Raw genomic sequence first — 13,518 nt, 5'->3', positions numbered from 1 at the left:
GGAAGAGACCTTCTAAGGTTCCGGGAGGCAATCCCCGCCCCTCATTCTTTCCACTAACCCGGCTCTCCGTGATGACGTCACGTTCGGGTTGCCAGTCTAAGCTGCCGCTATGGCTGCCTGTTTTTGGTGGAAATCATCAGGAGGTGGTAGATTTGAGGAGGCGAGAATGGAATGGCAGCCGATTGGTTTTTGAGTCTTTCTGTCTCTCCTGCATTCAAGTGTCTTAGGAGCCCTCGTCATGCTGCAGAGAATGTGAACTGAAGAGAAACGGGTCCTCGCTCCTCTCCCTTATAGTTAATGACCCACAAACATAAGGTAGAAGTTAAACTAATATTTTGCTTTTCGTGTTGGCCCATTTCCTCAACAACCAAGTTAAATTTTCATTGTTTCACCTTTTGCAAAATAGTGAATAATGACGTTCTCCCAGGCCGTGCGAATCCTCTTGTGCACAATGGCGTTTTCTATGAATTATAATTAACATTCACTGTTATCTCTGTGCCGATATTATGCATTAATTCATTCAATTTACACAATCCCTGTTAAGTAAACACCGAAATATTCGATGCTCCCGAGCGTGACTGCGTGTAGTTGCACAACAAAGCTGGCTCTTCCTATAAAAAGAAATTTAAGAACCTCAATTCATTTGGAGCATGTGGCTCTTCTTTGAGGCCTAATTTGAACAAACAAGCTAAACAGACCATAGTGGTAATTTGAATACTGACTGGGTTTTGATATTAATCCTCTAGATGTTATAACTGTACTGTGGTTATGTTTAATTTTTAAGGGGTTCATATATTGCAAGATACAGAGTAAGTCTTTACAGATGAAAGGGCATGATGCCTGGGATTTCCCTCAGAATAATCTGAGAAAAGGGAAAGGGCATGGATGAAAAAAAATGATTGATGAATAGTGAATAATGGTTGAAGCTGGGTGTTAGGAGAGTTCATCAAAATAGTCTATATTGTTGGCACACCAGACCTCTCCTGTCTTGCCCACTGCTCCCCTTAGCAGTGTATTTCAGTAAATCTGCCTGTTCCTGTTCCTCACTGTGTGTCCCTAGTGAATCCTTTCACCTCCCCTCCACCCCCCCCACCTCTGGCCTACACCCCAGTTCCATGCCAAAAAAACAAAGTTTTGGGCCTCCCTGGTAGTGCAAGGGTTTAAGACGCAACCTATGAAGCAATCTGCAGCCTCTGCAGCACGAGTTCAATCCTCAGCAAGGGAGCTACCCACATAGCGCAGCAGACCTCTCCTGACTTGTCTGTTGCTCCACTCAGCAGTGTATTTCAGTCAATCTGCCTGTTCTGTTCTCCACTCTGTCTCTGGTGGATGCGCTCACCCCACACACCTCTGGCCTGTACCCCAGTTCTTGTATGAATAAATAAATAAATCTTTAAAAAAAAGTTTTAAAAAACCCGTATTGCAGGCCTCCCCGGTGGTGCAGCGGGTTGAGTGCAGCGCTGTAAAGCTATCCGCAGCCTCTGTAGCTCCGGTTCAATTCCCCGCCAGCCAGGGAGAACCCCACGTGGCGCAGCAGAACTCTCCTGTCTCTCCCGCTGCTCCCCTCAGCAGTGTGTTTCAGTCCGTCTGCCTGTTCAGCTTCCCACTCTGTCTCTGGTGAATCCTCTCACCCTCCTGCGCCTCTGGCCTGTACCCCAGCTCTTGTATAAATGAATAAATATTTAAAAAAAAAAAAAACACCTGTATTGCTATGTATTCTCTTATTTTCCCCGATAGTTTATAAAAGTATCAAACATTTATAATGTATCTTGGCTTTGAAATTTTTAAGTACCATGGTTCAGTCCTGAAAAGCAGGAAGAGTTAATGCCATCTGTATTATATAGTAATTTAAAAAAATAAGTTTTATTCATGATAAATATAGAAAACAGTCTAGGTGCCCTACCAATAGATGAATATATAAGCAAACTCTAATATATATATTTATTTATTTTTTTTTTAAACATGTTATTTCTCATGGCTTTTTTAATTTTTTTATTATTATTTTTTAAAGATTTATTTATTTATTTATACAAGCACTGGGTATAGTCAGAAGCAGTGAGAGGGTGAGAGAATTCACCAGAGCGGGGAGCAGAGCAGGCAGAAGGACCAAAGTACACTGCTGAGGGGAGCAGTGGGCAGCAGGAGAGGTCTGCGCGCCATGTGGGACCCTCCTCTGGTGCCTAGGGAGCAGCCGGGGATCGAACCGGTGCTGCAGAGGCTGCGGGCAGCTTCTCAACCCAGCGCTCAACCGCTGCACCACCGGGGAGGCCCAAGTTCATTCCATTTTATTGCCTATATGTATAAATATATATATTAGAGGGCCTCCCCAGTGGCGCAGCGGTTGAGCGCTGGGTTGAGAAGCTGCCCGCAGCCTCTGCAGCACCGGTTCGATCCCCGGCTGCTCCCTGGCCACCGGAGGAGGGTCCCACATGGCGCGCAGACCTCTCCTGCCGCCCACTGCTCCCCTCAGCAGTGTACATCAGTCCTCCTGCCTGCTCTGCTCCCCGCTCTGGCTCTGGTGAATTCTCTCACCCTCCCGCGCTTCTGACTGTACCCAGTGCTTGTATAAATAAATAAATATTTAAAAAAATATATGGAATGAACTATTGGAATGAACTTATTAACATTGATGAGTCCCAAAAACATTTTGCCCAGTGAAAGTCTTACCAAAAAAAGTATGTACCGTATAATTCCATACATACCAAGTTCTACATCATGCAAAACTAATTTATGATGAAAAAATAATCAGAACAATGGTTACTTGCAGTGCGGTGGGAGGGAAAAAACTGACTAGTAAAGGATTTGAGGGAATTTCCTGTGCTGATGGTAATGTTCTGCATTTTTCAGTTTGGTGTAATTGTTTATCAAAACTTAAGGAATGTTCATTTAAGATTTCAGCATTTCATTATAATGTAAATTTTACTTTAAACAAAAGGGAACTAAATAAATACTGAACAATAATAGTTAATGAGATAGTTGCTGAAATATGTAAGAACAGATGTACACATCTAACAAAAAATGAGATGGCTGGAGGGATAGATAGATGGATAGATATGTTACAAAGCAGGCATAATAAAATGTTGATAAGATAAAGTGTTTATGGGTTTATGAGTGCTCACTGTAAAATCTTTTGTGATTGGAAATTTTTCATAATAGAATTTTGGAAAATAAATAAAGGGAGCCATCTTCTGGAAGAATCTGGTACTACTGATTGCCTCAAAAGGCAAGAGAAAAGGAAGCCTGGTGTTCTTATGATTGCTTGTTATTTTTCACATTCACTCATTTGGCCAAACTATATTCTTTGCCCTGAGACTTTTCTCCCTTTCCCTGCTTAACCTCATACTTGGATTTTATTTTTTTATTTTTTTTGTATATATTTTTAAGATTTTACTTATTTATTCAAACAGGAGCTGGGATGTAGGCTAGAGGTGCTGGGGGTACAAGGGCAGTGAGAGGATTCACCGGAGACAGAGTGGGGAACAGAACAGGCAGATTGACTAAAATACACTACTGAGGGGAGAAGAGGGTGAAACAGGAGAGGTCTGCTGAGCCTTGTGGGTCAGTTCCCTGGCTGAGAATCAAACTCATGCTGCAGTGGCTGCCAATAGCTTATAGTTCTCAGACTTAACCCCTTGTGCCACCAGGGAGGCTCTTCAGATTTTATTTCTTCCAGAATAGAAGTCTGCAAACTTTTTTGGTAAAAGGACCAGATAGAAAATGTTTTAGGTCCTGTGGGCTGAGACAAAACAATGAAGATGTGATGCAGGTATTTATTATACACGAGAAAAAAAATTCACATTTTGAACTGCACCAGCCACTGCAGCAGGAGTTTGATCCCCAACCAGGGAGCTAACCCACATGGCAATGCAGAACTCTTCAGTCTTGCCCTCTGCTCCCCTCAGCAGTGTATTTCAGTCAATCCACCTGTTCTGCTCCTCTCTCTGTCTCTGGTGAATCCCCTCACCCTACATACCTCTGGCTATACCCTAGTTCTTGTATGCATAAATAAATAAATCTTTAAATAATTTTACTTATGGACTGAATTTTTAATTTCATATAATTTTATGTTATGAATATTTTCATTCTTTTGACTTCTCTCTAGTCACTTGAAATGTAATAAGCATGATTACCTCTAGACTATACAAAAGTGGGCAACAGGCTACATTTGGCTCATAGGTCATAGTTTGCTAGAGAATAGCTATACAAAGTAGACTTCTGGGGCCTCCCCAGTGGTGCAGCGGTTGAGCGCTGGGTTGCAAAGCTGCCCGCGGCCTCTGCGGTGCCGGTTCGATCCCCGGCTGCTCCCCGCCCACCGGAGGAGGGTCCCGCATGGCGCGCAGACCCCTCCTGCCGCCCGCTGCTCCCCTCAGCAGTGTCCTTCGGTCCTTCTGCCTGCTCTGCTCCCCGCTCTGGCTCTGGTGAATTCTCTCACCCTCCCGCGCTTCTGACTGTACCCAGTGCATGTATGAACAAAGAACAAACAAACAAATAAAAAAAAAAAAATGCCTCTATGAAAATAAATAAATAAATAAAAAATTTAAAAAAAAAAAAAAACAAAGTAGACTTCTGAGTTTGGCATTTCATTTGCGGTCAGGAGGAAAGTTGTATTTTAGCTTAAAGAGATTTTTATACATATCCTTCTGTGTTATAGATTGTTGAAGTTAGGTTTAGAAAGTTTGATTTCAGAAAAGAAAAAGTTATTACATACCTTTGCATTCCTCAGCACAAAAACATACTTTATATAGTCCTATGTTTGTTATATCCTCTCTTAACTGGGACTGATGAAAAATTCTAACTTTATTCTATTAATTTTAAATTGAGAATATGATGAATCACTTTGTAAGTTTCATTGCCTTTTAGAAACACTTCAAAAGAGATGATGAAATACAATTAAAATGTCAAGGATTCCTTAATAACTTTTGAACAAAAGACAGCTTTTTTCCAGTTAATTAGACATAACCTCCTGAAAATATCTCATTTCTACTTCTTCCTTTTTTGCTATTAGCTGACGTTATGTAGGAGAAAAATAAATTAAAAATTTTGGCATCTGATTATGAGATGGATGACTTTCTTGTATTCATTATTTTGGGCCTTATATTGCATGCAACTTAGAATTGATGCTTTTAAGCTAATTTTGGCCACCTTCCTGAAATCTCACTGTTTTTGGAGAATGGTGGGCTAGCAGTTTACCTCCAGAAGGGCAGTGGAAGTGATTATTCACTGGTTTCCCCAATCTTTTTTTTTTTTTTTTTTTAATCCCTGAGAGAGAGCGTCCTATTGTTACAGATACACCTCCATTAAGGGAAGGATCCTCCACTAACAGGAAGCTGCCTTGGACTAGACCCTGAGAACAAGAGGGCAGAGCTGAGCAGTCAGGTAAAGCTATATAACATGGAAGGCAGGTGGGCTAAAGAGGGGAGAGCTGGGTCTCCCTGGTGGCGCAGCGGTTGAGTTCTGGGTTGCGAAGCTGCCCGCAACCTCTGCAGTGCTGGTTCAATCCCCGACCCCGGGTGAGGGCCCCACATGGCGCGCAGACCTCTCCTGCCACCTGCTGCTCCCCTCAGCAGTGTACTTCGGTTGGTCCTTCTGCCTGTTCTGTTCCCTGCTCTGGCTCTGGTGAATTCTCTCACCCTCCCGTGCTTCTGACTGTACCCAGTGCTTGTATAAATAAATAAATAAATAAATAAATCTTGGGCCTCCCCTGATGGCTCAGCGGTTGAGCGCTGGGCTGCGAGGCTGCCTGCAGCCTCTGCAGCGCCGGTTCGTTTCCAGGCCACCAGTGAGGGGCCCACAAAATACATAAATAAATAAATAAATCTTAAAAAAAAAAAGAGGGGAGAGCTCTTGTTCTTGTGGCCAATAATGTACTACTGGCCTGGTGCTGCTGGGAAGGAGACATGGAAGGAGCCATGCTGAAGAGAGACATGTAGAGACCCTTCAGAGACATGTGAGAGCCACTTGGGGAGGCTTCTCTCCTGGTCCTTGGCAGAGACAACGGCAGCTGTTGTCCTAACTTAATGGTGAATTAATTGGTACATTTTGAATTCTGGTATAGTCGGCAAGGACTGGGAGTTTAGCTGTTGGGTGTCTCAACATCGTGTCTCTTGCTGATTGGGGCCCATGGCGTCTCCTACATTACTGAGTCCCACTGAGTTTTCCCATGTTACCTGGCCTGTCTTCTTGGACTAGCTTTGGTCTATTGCTTTAGCATTGTGTTATTGTGTTAGTGTTCTGAACATTCCATTTTAATTGGGTTGCAGGGGCACCCTGACTCCAGCCAATTGTTTCTCAATCAGATTGACAAATGGACTTGGGACACCTGGGTTGGGGTGCACCCTTCTGGTTCCAAATGATTGTTCCTTATGTTACAGGGCAGGGAGAGGGGCACCCCAGACCCCGCAAACCTGCCTGCTCTAAATAGATTCTGCCATCTGATGCATCAGCACAAAACATACAAGACTTTAATGAAAAGGTACTTTAATACAATACAGAAAAGGCAAAGAATATAGTTTCTAAATCATGCACCCAAAGTTACCCTTCCCCTCGTGGGTAAAAGTCCACCCAAACAGGATTGGCCCAGAGCAAGGCCCGAAAGCCTGCCAAAGTCTAAAGCATCCTTCAGTGGCAACCCACAGAAAAGAATCAAAAACAACCAGACAAGTCTGGGAGGAAAAGAGCAAAATCTAAATCAAGATAAAAGCTGCCATTGTCATCTCCCCATGAGTCTCACCCACATCTGTGACAACCAGTCCATGACCAAAAGGCAAGTGCAGTTTCTTCATGTCTCTCTCGGTTTCATGTGCCTCCTGCAGGTCTCCTTCTGGCTCTCCATCCTGCTTCCTTCCTTCCTCAGTCTCCTTTGCAGCTTCTTCTCTCTGCTCAGCGCCACCCTCCTTTGGATGGGGCAGGAAACCTGAAACTTCCCCCTTTCCTGGGGACCACCCTGTTACACTTACCATGTTGATAAATGGTCTTGGCACACAGGGCTTGGGGCTTGGATCACCCTGTTCCTAATTGACTAACTGTACCTGTTTCCTAACTTCCTCTTTCAAAACCTTCTGCACTGTTTGGATTTAATTATGTAGCTATAACGCCTATTAATAAAATGAAGCATAATTCATTCTGACTTTAGAAATTGAACTTTTCATTTTTTAAATTATTTTCTGATTGTAAGAATACATGCTTTTAAAAAACACTGAAGACAACAAAATAGTATGACAAATACAATGTGATAGTTTTGATAATACAGCCCCTTGGAGCTAGTGTCTAATACGTGTTTAATGGACTTTAGCCACAAGTGACTATAGATACTAATGACCTCATTAAAACATGTTGTAAGTGTACTTACTGAATTTCCACAAAGCAAAAAATAAAATATTAATATTTTTATATTGTTTATATGTTGAAATGCTGTTTTGAATGTATTTGCTTAAATGCATTACTAAAATTTCATATTTCTCTATTTTTTAAAATTGGTTACTAAGAAAATTTAAAATTAGGCTTACATATTTGTATTTAACAGTGCCACCTTAGCAATAAAAAACCCACTATCTTTTATTACGTATTTAGCACATGCTAGGCACTGTTTTGTGTTTCTAATGTAATTTAATTGATTGACTTTTTACAGTGGTGATGAGGACTGGGAATTATTGGCATTTTGCAGACTGCAAACCACAGAGTGTAAATTACAAGTCTAAGATCACAGCTAGTGACAACATCAGGCATCATCTGTGGTCTTGCTTTGGAGCTGATCTTACTTACATGATAAATAGCCTCTGTGAGTGTTATAGGACAGGGAGAGGGGCAGCCCAAACCCCACAAACCTGCCTATTCTACATGGGTTCTGCCATCCGCCGCATCAACACAAAACATATGAGACTTTAATGGGAAGGAACTTTAATAAAACTAGGAAACAATACAGGAAAAGCAAATAATCTAGTTTCTAAATGAAACACCCAAAGTTACCCATCCCCTCGTGGGTAAAACTCCATCCAAATGGGATCGGCCCAGAACAAGGCCCCAAAGCCTGCCAAAAGTCTACAGCATCTTCCAGTGGGGACCCACAGAAAAGGGTCACAAACAACCAGACAAGCCCGGAAGGAAAAGAGCAAAATCAACATCAAGATAAAAGCTGCCATGGTCACCTCCCCACGGGTCTCACCCACATCTGTGTCACCCAGTCCACGACCAAAAGACAAGCGCAGTTTCTTCACGTGTCTCTAGGCTCCATGCGCCTGCTCCAGGTCTCCTTCTGGCTCCATCCTGCTTCCTTCCTCAGTCTCTTCCTGCAGCTTCTCCTCTTCCTGCTCAGCTCCACCCTCCCTTGGGTGGGGCAGGGAACCTCCCCCTTTCCTGGGGACCACCCTGTTACATGAGGACTCTTTGTTTCAGAATTTGTTGAAATTATCAATACTTTTCTCCAGACACAACTTTAAAATTGTGATCACAAAATGGTTTATGGCAACTTGCTAAAAAACCTTACATCTGAGACATCTTTCCATTAACCAGGTGTGCTAGTTGGTGACTAATAACATCACTATTTTCATTTTATTCAAACATAATTGTTTCAAAGTACTCATCTTATCTCTTCATTTTATCTAAACTTGTATAAAAGACTGCTGAAACTGCTGTTAAAGGTTACCATCTACTGTTACAAGAGACTCCTTCCTGCCACTATTTCACTTTGTGAGTAGTTTAATCTTTCTGTGACAGAAATTTCATTTTGTAAATCTCAACCAAAAACACCAAATGAAAACTAGTGGAATAAATGGTGGGAAAGAGGGTGAGGTCTGATTATGGTGGCTGTTAAACTCAAAAGGGAGGTTTTTGAGGAGGGAATGACCAGATAAAAGGTGTTTTACTTAGATCATGCCATTAGCAGTGGGCAGATGAATGAGAGATGGGGGAGATGAGTCAGGGCCATCAGCTGTCGCAGATATCAGATATACTGCTGATAGGAAGCAATGATTGTGTGCCTTAGCCTCCGGACATGTTACTATGTTGAGTTCATAATGTTGGTTAGTAGAATCCTATAGTTTGGGAACTTGGCAAAGTTTAAGGCATATACAAGATGAGGCAGTTTTAGTTAAAGTGTAGCAAGTGATGGTAAAGCTGTATCTAAAGCACAAAAAAATTTTTGTGGTGTGATTTTTTTTTTAAGGGTTGCTGGTTCACTTAGGCATGTGGGATTGTGTAGGAACATCTGGCCACTTTCTTTAAGAGACATGACTACTTACGTAGGCCCATAAAAGGAAGCCTTTGGTCCTTTCCTTTCTGATTCCAGATCAGATGAGCCAGACAAAACTCTGGCTCTGCTGTTACTATACACTTGCAAGCACCTGTGCTTCTTAAGTACCCTTTGGGCTTTCATGATCTTTTCCCCATGTCATTGCCCAGCTAAATTGGAGAGAATTATAAACCTTTCTCCGTTTCTGAGCTGCAGATTTTCCTCAATCCTCACTATATCCAGGAACAAGAGTTAGTAGAAGGCAATATTAAAGGCTTGCTTTGTTTTATACCTACGTAATAAGACTTGAGTTTTCTTTTTTTTTTTAAAACATTTTTATTTATTTATTTTTAAAGTAACTTTTTTTTTATAGAGGCATGTTTTATTTATTTATTTTATTTGTTTGTTTTTGTTTATACATGCACTGGGTACAGTCAGAAGCGCGGGAGAGTGAGAGAATTCACCAGAGCCAGAGCGGGGAGCAGAGCAGGCAGAAGGACCAAAGTACACTGCTGAGGGGAGCAGCGGGCGGCAGGAGAGGTCTGCGGCCATGTGGGACCCTCCTCCGGTGGCTGGGGAGCAGCCGGGGATCGAACCGGCGCCGCAGAGGGCATGGGCAGCTTCGCAACCCAGCGCTCAACCGCTGCGCCACCGGGGAGGCCCAAGACTTGAGTTTTCTATATAAGGGTCTCTTGATTAAGAGGAAAAAATTTTAGTCTTAATTCCCTTTTCAAATCTAGGAAGTTTGTCTCCAGATTAAAACAGTGGGAAAGAGGGCCTACCTGTTGGTGCAAGGGGTTAAGACACAACCTATGAAGCTATCTGCAGCCACTGCAGCACGAGTTTGAGCCTCGGCCGGCCAGGGAGCAACCCACATGGCACAGCAGACCTCTCCTGACTTGCCCGCTGCTCCCCTCAGCAGTGTATTTCAGTCAGTCTGCCTGTTCTGTTCCCCACTCTGTCTCTGGTGAATCCTCTCACCACCCACACCTCTGGCCTGTACCCCAGTTCTTGTATGCATAAATAAATAAATCTTTTAAAAAAATAAATAAAACAGTGGGAAAGATAGTTTAAAAAAAAAAAAAAGAAGAGTGGTATAGTCAGAAAGAGAGGAGGAGAACCCAGAAAGGGGGGAATGCTCACAAACTGTCCAGAAATCTAGCAGTGTGATTACAAGTTTTTCCCAAACAAAAATTACCAGAGATTTTGGTTGATGCTTTTTGAGAAGGAGAGGGGTTCAGAATAAAGGTTTCAAGACAGAATGGGTGAGTGTGTAGTAGAAATTGAAAGCTCCTTTTGTACATTCTGTGGTGCTATTAGCTTTTTCCCCCCATTTCTTGTAAGCATAGATTCATTACCACCTGCGGCCTATGCTAATGTCTTGTCTTTTACTGTTTAGTCTTTTAGTCTCTAGCTCCATTTCACTACCTCCTTCAAGTTTTTCCTGAAGACTACGGGTTGTTTCTTTTTCTATTCCCTGAAGTTTTGAGTTCAGAGTTTAAAGCACACAATTTAGGAGGTAATAGTTATGTCAAAAGTGTGAGCCTACTCCCCTCCAGAAAACCTAATTCTTACAGTTGGAGACCATATTGTCAACTTTTATCTATTTCCTGGAAAAATTCTAGGTGCTTGCTGAGTAAATATACTCCCAGGTCAAAGTTCTGTTAAATATTCAAGAAACAGGGCCTCCCTTGGGGGGCAGGGTGTTAAGACACCTATGAAGCTATCCACAGCTACTGCAGCATGAGTTGAGCCCCGGCCAGGGAGCCACCCACGTGGCGCAGCAGACCCCTCCTGACTTGCCAGTTGCTCCCCTCAGCAGTGTATTTCAGTCAATCTGCCTGTTCTGTTCCCCACTCTGTGTCTGGTGAATGCTCTCACCCCCCCATACCTCTGGCCTATACCCCAGTTCTTGTGTGCATAAATAAATAAATTTAAAAAAAAATTCAAGAACAGCCACTTAAAAATACTGTCTAAAAGCTACCTCATTCAACATCCGGAAATCAATCAACGTTATCCAACACATCAACAAAAAGAAATATAAAAACCATATGATAATATCAATAGATGCTGAGAAAGCTTTCGACAAAGTGCAACACCCATTCATGATAAAAGCCCTTGAAATTCTTGGGATACAAGGAACATACCTCAACATCATAAAGTCCATATATCACAAGCCAACAGCCAGTATCATTCTCAATGGTGAAAAGCTGAAAGCAATTCCATTAAGATCTGGAACAAGACAAGGATGTCCACTCTCACCACTGCTTTTCAATATAATACTGGAAGTCCTAGCCAGAGCAATAAGACAAGAGAAAGACATCCAAGGAATCCAAATAGGAAAAGAAGAAGTCAAACTATCACTATTTGCAGGTGATATGATAATATACATAGAGAACCCTAAAAACTCCACAGAAAAACTAATTCAACTCATCAATCAGTTCAGTAAAGTGGCAGGATACAAAATCAACATGCAAAAGTCAGTAGCCTTCCTATACACAAACAATAAATCTGAAGAAGAAGAAATAAAAAAAACCATCCCTTTTATTATCGAAACAAAAAAAATCAAATATTTGGGAATAAATCTAACAAAAGAGGTAAAGGACCTATACAAAGAAAACTATAAAACACTATTAAAAGAAATAGAAGACACAAAGAAATGGAAAGACATCCCCTGCTCATGGATTGGAAGAATAAACATTATTAAAATGGCCATCCTACCAAAAGCAATATACAGATTCAATGCTATTTCAATCAAAATTTCAATGTCATTCTTCAAAGAAATAGAACAATTATTGATGAAATTCATATGGAATCACCAAAAACCCCGAATAGCCAAAGCTCTCCTGAAAAAAAAAGAAGGGAATGGAGGCATCACACTCCCAGACTTCAAACTATACTACAAAGCCATAATCATCAAAACTGCATGATATTGGAACAAGAACAGACATATAGACCAATGGAATCGAATAGAAAATCCAGAAATAAACCCACAGATTTATGGTCAACTAATCTTTGACAAAGGAGCAAAGACTATGCATTGAAGCAAAGAACGTTTGTTCAATAAATGGTGCTGGGAAAACTGGGTCGCTACATGCAAAAGAATGAAGCTTGACCACTACCTCACACCATACACAAAAATCAACTCAAAATGGATTAAAGAACTAGACATAAGACCTGAAACCATAAAATACATAGAAGGAAATATAGGCAAAACACTACGTGATATTCACATCAAAGACATCTTTACAGACACATCACCCAAAGCAGTGATAGTGAAGGCAAAGATCAACAGCTGGGACTACATCAAATTAAAGAGCTTCTGCACAGCAAAAGAGACAATAACCAAAACAAAGAGAAACCCCTCCAACTGGGAGAACATTTTTGCACACAACACTAATGATAAAGGACTGATGACAAAAATCTGCAAAGAGCTGATGAGACTCAACAACAACAAAGAAAATAATCCAGTCAAAAAATGGGCAGAAGAGCTAAAAAGAAACTTCTCTGAAGAGGAAATTCAAATGGCCAACAGGCATATGAAAAATGTTCAACATCACTTGTAATCAGGGAAATGCAAATCAAAACTACCATGAGATACCATCTTACACCAGTGAGAATGGCACATATTAAAAAAACTAGCAACAACAAATGTTGGCGAGGTTGTGGAGAAAAAGGAACTCTTCTGCACTGTTGGTGGGAGTGCAAACTGGTCCAACCACTATGGAGAGCTGTGTGGAGATTTCTGGACCTACTAAACATAGAGCTTCCATATGATCCAGCAATTCCATTCCTAGGTATTTACCCAAAGGACACAGAAACATCAATTCCAAAGAGCACCTGCACACCTATGTTTATAGCAGCACTATTTACAATAGCTAAGCTTTGGAAACAGCCCAAATGCCCAAAAATAGATGACTGGATCAAGAAGATGTGGTACATATATACCATGGAATATTACTCAGCATTCAAAAAAGATAAACACATGCAATTTGCAGCAACATGGATGGCGCTGGAAGGGATCATGCTCAGTGAAATAAGCCAGAAAGAAAAAGAAAATTACCGGATGGTCTCACTCATAGCAGGAATCTAGAAAACTTAAATAAGGGACCAGGAAAATGAATAACTATAAGAAAGTGAAAATCAAAATCAACAAAAACTATGAACCAGAGACACTCTATGGGGGGTGGGGGGCGGGGATGGGAGGGGTTGGGGTCAAAATAAGGGGTTGCAATTTTTTTTTAAATTTTTTTTAAGGTTGGTTGGTTTGTTTATTTATTTATTTATTTATT

The sequence above is a fragment of the Talpa occidentalis genome, unplaced genomic scaffold (genome assembly GCF_014898055.3).
Source record: "Talpa occidentalis isolate TD23 unplaced genomic scaffold, MPIMG_talOcc4v2.1 talOcc4.4, whole genome shotgun sequence".
Classification (NCBI taxonomy): Eukaryota; Metazoa; Chordata; class Mammalia; order Eulipotyphla; family Talpidae; genus Talpa; species Talpa occidentalis.
Note: the sequence above shows the minus strand (reverse complement) of the source record.